The sequence below is a fragment of the Manis javanica genome, chromosome 4, assembly GCF_040802235.1.
Source record: "Manis javanica isolate MJ-LG chromosome 4, MJ_LKY, whole genome shotgun sequence".
NCBI classification, from domain to species: Eukaryota; Metazoa; Chordata; class Mammalia; order Pholidota; family Manidae; genus Manis; species Manis javanica.
In genome coordinates this window covers 119,289,329-119,298,252 of record NC_133159.1, presented here as the reverse complement: position 1 = coordinate 119,298,252, position 8,924 = coordinate 119,289,329, and positions in this window count along the sequence as shown.

The window sequence follows — 8,924 nt, the reverse complement described above, 5'->3', positions numbered from 1 at the left end:
TGCCTTCTCCTTGTCTCATGCCGGGTGTTGATCTCCGTCTGTCCTATGAGGAGGGAGCATCTGTTCAGACTGCGTTCGCCCTCGGCCCATTCTGTCCAGTTGTTTAATGCACACCCTCCCCTCAACTACCACCCTCAACACACACACACACTCATACAGCCCTTGGATCTGGAGATGGAGGACAAAGTGGACATCCATGCCATCCAGATCAGCTTCCCTCAGAGCTCAGTTACTCGCTCTGTGTTTCTGAAATGTCATCTACTTCTGAAGTCTGGGTTTCTAATACTCCAATCTGATGAAAGACCCAGAAGACCAAAATTTCCTGCAGGCCTGGCATCAGACACTCTTCCTCCCTCTGCTGCATGAACACACGGGTCAGACCACTTTTCAGCTCACTGTAAGGTGGCGGGTCTGGCTGAGTTCATAACCTGGTGCCCAAAACTGTGCTCATCCTACTTGACCAAAGTCATTCCCATACTGACCTCCTCTACCATTTTCAGTCTTGTGCATTTGACTGTATTCCAAGTTTTCAGAGAGAGAATGGAGTTCATTATAGCCACTGTTTTTTTTAAATTAAAGTATCATTGATATAAAAACTTATGAAGGTTTCACATGAACAACATTGTGGTTTCAACACTCACCCATATCATCAAGTCCCCCCACGCCCCATTGCAGTCACTGTCCATCAGTGTAGTAAGATGCTGTAGAGTCATTACTTGTCTTCTCCAAGCTGTAGTGCCTTCCCCATTACCTGCCTGTATTCCTATTACTAATTACAGTGCTCCTTAATCCCCTTCTCTGTAACCCCTTCCCTCCTTGGAGTCTCTGAGTCTGCTGCTGTTTTGTTCCTTCATTTTTTCTTTGTTTTTATACTCCACAAATGCATGAAATCATTTGGTACTTGTCTTTCTGTGCCTGGCTTATTTCACTGAACACGATACCCCTCTAACTCCATCCATGTTGTTGCAAATGGTAGGGTTTATTCTATGCCTATGGCTGAATAATATTCCTTTGTGTATATGTACCACATCTTTATCCATTCATCTACTGTGGACACAGGCTGCTTCCATATCTTGGCTATTGTAAATAGTGCTGCGATAAACATAGGGGTGCATCTGTCTTTTGGAATCAGGTATCTTGTTTTCTTTAGGTAAATTCCTAAGAGTGAAATTCCTGGGTCAAATGGTATTTCTATTTTTAATTTTTTTGAGGAGACTCCATAGTGCTTTCCACAATGGTTGAACTAATTTACATTCCCACCAGCAGTGTAGGAGGGTTCCCCTTTCTCTGCATTCTCCCTAGCATTTGTTGTTGCTTGTCTTTTGGATGTTGGCCATCCTAACTGGTGTGAGGTGATATCTCATTGTGGTTTTAATTTTCATTTCCCTGATGATTAGCAATGTGGGGCATCTTTTCATGTGCTTGTTGGCTATACTAATTTCTTCTTTAGAGAAGTGTCTGTTCAGATTCTCTTCCAATTTTTAAATCAGGTTATTTGTTCTTTTGGGCCACTGATTTTTAAAAAAATTATTATAAATTGTGGTAAAATACATATAACATTACTGTTATCATTTAAAAACATTACCATCTTAACCATGTTTAAGTATACAGGTCAGTGGCATTAAATAAATCTACACTGTTGAGCAACCATCACCACCATCCATTTCCAGAATTTTCTATCTTCCCAAACTGAAACTCTGTCCCTGTTAAACACTAATTCCCCACTACCCTCCCCCACCCCGTGGCAACCACCACTTACCTTCTGTCTCTATGCATCTGGGAGATCCATATTCTAGATATGAATAAGTGGAATCATACAGTGTCTGTCCTTCTATGACTGCCTTATTTCATTTGGCCTGAACCACCGATTTTGACAGCCTGCATTCAGGAGTCCCTCACTGGCGGCATGGTTTAATTTGGGTATATTCACAAATGGATAATCTTAGGAGTTCTTTAATGGGGTGTATACATAAAGCTCCTGCTCTTGGGAGAGATGCTTTGTCTCAATGCATTTTCAGAAGAAATGGCTCACTATCGCTGTTAATGATGATTAGTCTTCCAATGAATGTCTATGGATTCAAACAACAAAACCAGAATTTCAGGTGTGTATTTTCTTGCCATTTCTGTGATAAGGAGCATACCACCCTGGGCCAGGAGGATTTCAGAATCCCTGGGCCTTCATTGTCTTTACTCCTCTGTAATGGAAGGACTCATTCTGCAGGCTGGTTTGGACCCACTCTTGTTGCTTTCACAGAACGTTGCAGAATTTGCTTGTCTTCATAGAAACTCAGAGTCTCACAGCATGCACCCTGCATAGCTGTGTCTGGCATTCTCAGTCTTTATCACAATTAATTTAAGCTATTGGCAAACTCTAAAGAATGCAAACACTCACAGGACTGCAGAGTATGCTGTGTGGAAGCTGAGACTGTCTATTTTGAAGGGGGTCTCCTGAGGGCTTGCTTTGTGCCAGGCACATGATTTCATTTTGTAAAGTTGCTATGAGTTGCTCATTATGAATGCTATTTTTGCAAATGAAGAAACAGAGGAGAGAGGGGATAATCCACTTCCTAAAATTGTAGTACATAGTGAGGCAGGGTTTGAATTCACACAGTCCTGTTCTAGAGTCTAGGGGCTTAGTAAACCTATGCTAAGATTCTTGATCTCTCAACAGAGTGCTGAGTATTTAGTGGACTGAGCTCATGAAGAAAAAAACCTTTTAAGAGTGATGGAACAGTTTTATCTACAAATGTTTATAAAATATGAAGTACTAGAATGATATTCTTTGTGATTATGTAAGCATTTGATGAAAAGTTTTTTAATAAGTGGTTTTTGAAAATATTTTGGAGACTTTGTAGGCAGAAACATTGGAAAACTTCATTTACAAATGATTTTGCAATAGAATGATGATAATTTAATTTGGCCAGAAATGAAAATGATAAAAAAATCACTTAAATTTAATAAGTGGAAAATAGTAGTTTGAATATCTCTTTAGTTACCTGGAATACATCGATGCAATATTAGAGATAAAATAAGAAAGTGTTTTCAATATACTACATGAAAACTACTTCCTTTTATGAAAAAAGGAATCAGGAATATTCTTCAATCTCAGAAAAATGTTATTAAGCAAAACAAATGTGAAAGGCAGGCAAAGTGGATTATCCCCAAATGACCACAAGCCCAGAAACATAAAATGTCAATGGCCTTTCTTCCTTGTTAATAGTAATCTATGAAGCTATGCACTAAAGTAGCAGAAGAAGCTATGCTTTTCATCCAGGATTATGACAGTGGATTAGGCCAGGCCCACAGGAAGGGGGCAGCTGGTGTCAAGACTCCTAACCACCGACTGAAAATTTAAAGAAATTTCCTGCTTTCAGATCCCTATCACAACCTCTACTTTACTGCAAGAGGCAGGTTATTACAATCCCCCAGGGGCCCATCAGAGGGACCTCAGGGCAAAGAGGTGATGTGATTCAGCTACAAGAATATTTGATGACTACTTACAAGGAGCTCAGAGCAATAGTAGTTGAGGACAGTCTGGGGCATACAACAAAGATTAAGACAGTGTTCTAGTTCTTCAGGAGTTTATGGTCTTTTTAGGAAGAGGAGGAGAATGTACATGAAGTAAAGAGGAAAGGGGAGTGAGGAGGAGATGGAAAGAAATCCTTTGGGCAAGAGGCAAAGCCAACCAGTGACTCAGAAGGGGAATTCAATTATCATTAGATTTTTGACAACACTGCTTTAAGCTAGAAGAAAATGGAGTGACATCTCTAAGACTGCCTCTTCCTGAGGAATGTTCTAGAGCATGAGCTACAAGCAGCTGAGATGGTTAGACAGTGCCCATAGGGCTGGTGTTGAGATTGCAGCATAGGATTACTGTAGAACTGAATGAGGACTAGCAAGGAGACAGGACAGTGTATGGGATGCCATACGATCCGGCAGTGAGTGGGGAAAGCATATCTGAAACTAATTTAAATAACTTTCTCAAAGAAAATTTGGTGGTAGAGAATGGTACTGCTCTTGTGAGACTGTTGATGTGTGTAATATGGGATAAATAACGGCCTTTTCATATTCTTGTCCTTTTACCTACTGTCAGGATAGATCACCCAGATACAACATCAACCTTTCATATATCTCTCCTTCTAGGATTAAAAAAAAAATAGCCAGAAGCCACACTGGGGGACTAACTTTACACTTTAACACACTATTCCTTTCTGACTTCAGAGGCAGGTTCTGAGCAGAGGTCCTCTGCTCATGCCTGTTGTCCTTCTTCTAATGATCCTGACTGTCTGACTCAGTATGTTTTCAAATTTCAAAGAGTATTTATATTCAGGCTGAAAAGGACATTTTGTTTATTTTATTAATCTCTAGATGTCTGTCCTGGACCACTGATAGCCACTGTCCATTTCCAACTAGATCATAAGCAGAATTATTCCATTATTTCATCAGAATAGCCTGTCCTGTTGAGAACACACTCTTCCCCCTGGGAATATATCAGTCATGATAAATGCTCAGTGTGGTTTTAGTGACCTTGCATGGCCAGTGGCTTTGTTGCCTTGTCTCTCTTCAAACCTCTGTGGTACAGAGCAGAAAATGTTGAGTGCCCGTTATTCAGAGCCTGTATTTTACTTTTCCCCCAGACTTACCACCATGTGACTGTCACTCATGTGTATGTGCTCCTTGGCTCCTCCCCCATGGCAGCAGGGACCTTGTTTGTTTGCTTTTGTTTCCACAGCATCTGGCAGCTGCGATCTCAATAAATATTTATTGAATGAATGAATGAAATACTTTCAGATATTATGTATTTGTGGTAAGGCAAATATGTGTGTTCTTAAAGGAAGCCTCCACTAAGTGTAGGAGGCTTTATCACAGACATTTGGAATAGAAGAAGGTGAAGTACAGGGAATTTTGTCAAATTCCAGAGACACATTCCCAAAGTCACCCCTGGTACTTATTATTCTTAAGATTATCTATACATGTTCCAGAATGGAGGACATTTTTTTCTTACCAGATGACCTGCTGTTGCATGATGTTTCACCTAAATAAATAAATGAATGAATAAATATTTTAATGGATTGAGATAGGGTTATCATTCAACAATAGTTATACCAAAACAAAATATATTTTTAGTAAGAAAATTATTTTTTTCTGATAAAATGAGCTACCTGTATAAGAAAACATAAAAAAGAAAATGCATAGATAAATGTTTCCTTTAAAAATACATGAATGGAAGCATGCTATATATATTGTTTTCACCTTGAATTTTAAAAAATTCATATTATGTTAGGAGATTATTCCATATCAATATATCCAAAGTTCCCTTATTTGTTATGGCTGCATATTATTCCATTGTATAATTATCATATTTTAGCAGTCACATATTAATGGACATTTAGGTAGTTTCCTATCTTCTGCTATTAGAGCCAGAAGTGCAATGACTAATCATAAATTTAGGTTATTCCCTAAATCTGAGCTTATGTGTATCTGTGGGACAAATTACGAGAAGTGGGCTTTCTGGACAAAGGGTGAATGTGTGATTTTGATAGATTTTGCTAAATTCTCTATTGTAGCAGATGCATCAATTTACACACTCCAGCAATTTACAAGAGAGCCCCATAACCACACTTAAGGGGCCCTTGGGACCCTGTATGTGGCCAGGAGGAGACCATTAAAGGTCCTGAAGACTTGGATCCATTCTGCATGGAGATGACCATAGTTTTAGAATAAAAAACCAGGACCCAGACAAGTCTGCTTATGGGAAAAACAGGACAGAGTGTTTCTGCTTGAGAGTGTTGCGAGTTCTCTGGAATGTACAGCCACACTGCCAAGCTCAGACATGCATGTAAGTACATGTAAGGAGCTGTAATTTACTAAGGAGGTAGGTATATAGCATCTAAAAACATCTTGGCAGAATTTATACTAACATTTTAGAAGCTGGATCTATTGTCCTCAGAGCCTCAGGCCAAGGCACTAGTTGACCACTGGAGCAGTTGGTTCTAGCTAAGTTTTTAATTTTTTTTTTTGAAGGAAGGTGGGGGAGACCACATATCAGGGAGTGATCCCTTTACAACTGATGAGCTCAGCAGTGGCATGGGTCCAATTTCATCATTAAGGCCATGTGTACATGATGTGAAAACAACCTGTGAATTCCATGCGTTTAGATATTTGGTCTGTTCAGTGGGGGTTGGAGGTGGGTGATGGGTCAGTTAGATTTAACCGACTGGCTGCTTGAATTGATGAGACAGTTCCATTAAAATGGTCGATCCAATTAGGCATGGAAGATGATTGAAAATACAGGATCAATCGCTTCTGCTTTAGTGTTTTCATTCAGTGCAGGCTTAGCGGTAGGAACTACCACACAGTCTTCAGATTCCGCCCTGTGTTTTAACATCTGGGTGGCCCAAGTGTGGACTTGGGCTGCCAAAGGGTGCCATTTAATCCTGGGAAAGCCCAGGCGATGCAAACAGTCTGCCCCAATAATAATAGCAGTAAGTGCAGTTTACTGTTGTTTTTATTGTATTTTGAATCACAAAGGGATAGGGGTAGCATAATCTTTTTAAGAGGTTAGGCTTTCTAAAGGGCTTAAGTTAGTCCTGTATAAATGTGATATATATGTTTGTTGTTATTTTATGGGTACATTCTCATAAGCTCATTGCCTAAGAAACTCTAGGTTAATTTCCTTAAAATTTAGGCACAAACTATCACCTGGCATAAGATAGAGCCATGCCATTTGTCAGCAGTTAAATAATAAGCATCGTGCTTTTACACTGGAAGTCTACACTTGGAAACAGAGCCTTTTATAAAAACAGCTAAGCTTAGCACTGTTCAATTACATATTGTACATCACAGTGATGCTTTTCCATAGTGGAAGAGAAGGCCCATGCTGAATTTGGAGACTAAAGAAAAAAATCTCCAGGGCCTTTCCATCCAGCCAAAATCTAATCCAGCCAAAATATCTAAGTGAATGTTTTCCATTCCAAATTTCTCCACTTTGAATTTTTGGTGGGTAAAAATCATCAAATTAAACCTGTATTTCAAGATTATTTCCTTGTAAGATTAGAAAATTGGCAGTAAACTATTCATAAAGCATCTAGGTACACACAATTTAGTGCAACTGAAAAATTTTATTGTAATCTTCGTTGCAAGAAGCTTTTCCACAGCTCTAAATCTTCAAATCAAAATCCTTCAGGTATCTGGGTCTTTATTCTCTTTCTCAGGGGAGTTTTATCTGATGCTACCTTTTACCAACATAAAGGAAAACCCTCATTTCGCTTGCAAATATTTTACACAAACTCCTCAGGTTTAAGATACAGAAACTTGTCTGTAAGTGATAGGTGTGGCCCAGTGCCACCCACAGGGCCTTTGTGGCAATGACTGGCTTTCAGAAACTGCCCTGCCTTTGGGTTGGGGCAAAATGAGTGGACTGTCTTTTGGCCTTCTGCTGCCCTTTCTGATGAGTTGATTTATAAATAAAATCATTCTCTTAACAAGTGACTATTTAAAAAGTCTACTCCTAACACCACATGTAGTTGATACAGCTCAGGGTGGGCCAACTCATATGTTCTGAAGGACCCAGGTTCTCTTTCAGCAAAAATAGTTTTAGACACGTTGAAAATAAAGTAAAACCAACAAGATAAAACAAGAGTGATGATCAATCTGTGCCACCACTGTCTTGTTCGCACACAGAGCCCCCAAGGGGCAGTTATGGGGCACCTCGCCTTATTTAGTGACGGTCTGGGAACTGCAGAGGTACATTCAAGGGGTGGGCAAGACAAGTTAGGGGGAGAAGGGAGAGGGGGAAAAGGGAAGAGGGATCCTGAAAGTCCAGCGCTCCTTAATTTTTTGGAAGTTTTTTCACTGTGACACAAGTGACACAATACGTAGCACATAGCATAACACATACATAAAATTTGATCTTTTAACCATTTCAAGAGTGTAATTCAGTGGTATTAATTATATCCACAATGTTGTGCAACCATCACCACTATCTATTTCTAAAACCTTTTCATCACCGTACATGGAATCTCTGTAACTATTAAGGAATAACTGCCCGCCCCACCCTCTGTGCCTGGAAGCCTCCATTCTGCTTTCTGTTTCCATGAATTGGCCTATGCTAGGTGCCTTATAGAAGTCCTCTGTGACTGGTTATTTCACTCAGTGGAATATCTTGAAGGTTTATCCACGCTGAAGTGTGTGTCAAGACGTCTTTCCTTTTTATGGCTGAATAATATTCCATCATATGGATAGCACACATTTTGTTCACCTGGTCATCCTTTGGCAGCTACTTGAGTTGCCCCTACTTTTTTCTGTTGTAAATGCTGCTGTGAATATCAGCATACACGTACACCCATTTGAGGCCCTGCTTGCAGTGCCTCTGGGTGCATACCTGGGAGAAGCAGCTTCCCCTTGAGACCTTACCCTCTTGGGCTATCTCTAAATAGACTGGCTTTGACTGCAAAGGCTGGGACAGCAGGATCGGTGTCAGCAAAGCAAACTGAGAGTTAGCCACAAAGGGTTTTTATTTTGTGTTTTAAACTGGAGAAGGACTTTAAGGAAAAAAATCCAAATAAGAGCAAGGGTTCCCGTTTCTCCCTCTCACTTCTTGCCCCCACTGCCCAGTACATTGCAGCACCCTCCTCCCCTCTCAAGTATGTGAAGAGTGACTGGCCTCCCATGTTTATAAGGCTGCTCTGCAATGTGATTGCTCCTCCAGGACTTTATTAATGACATTTATGGTTCCCATAATAACTAAACCGTGCTGTTCTCCCCACACCAGGCCTTGGAGAAGTCATTACCCTTGTGATCACAGCAAAACGGAATTCTGCCAGGCTGCCTGCTGGTGCAATATGCTGTGAGTAACTCCCTGTGTTCTGGCAGTAAAAACAAATTAAATTAAAGATCCCTGTTCACCAAAGGCCTAATTCTAA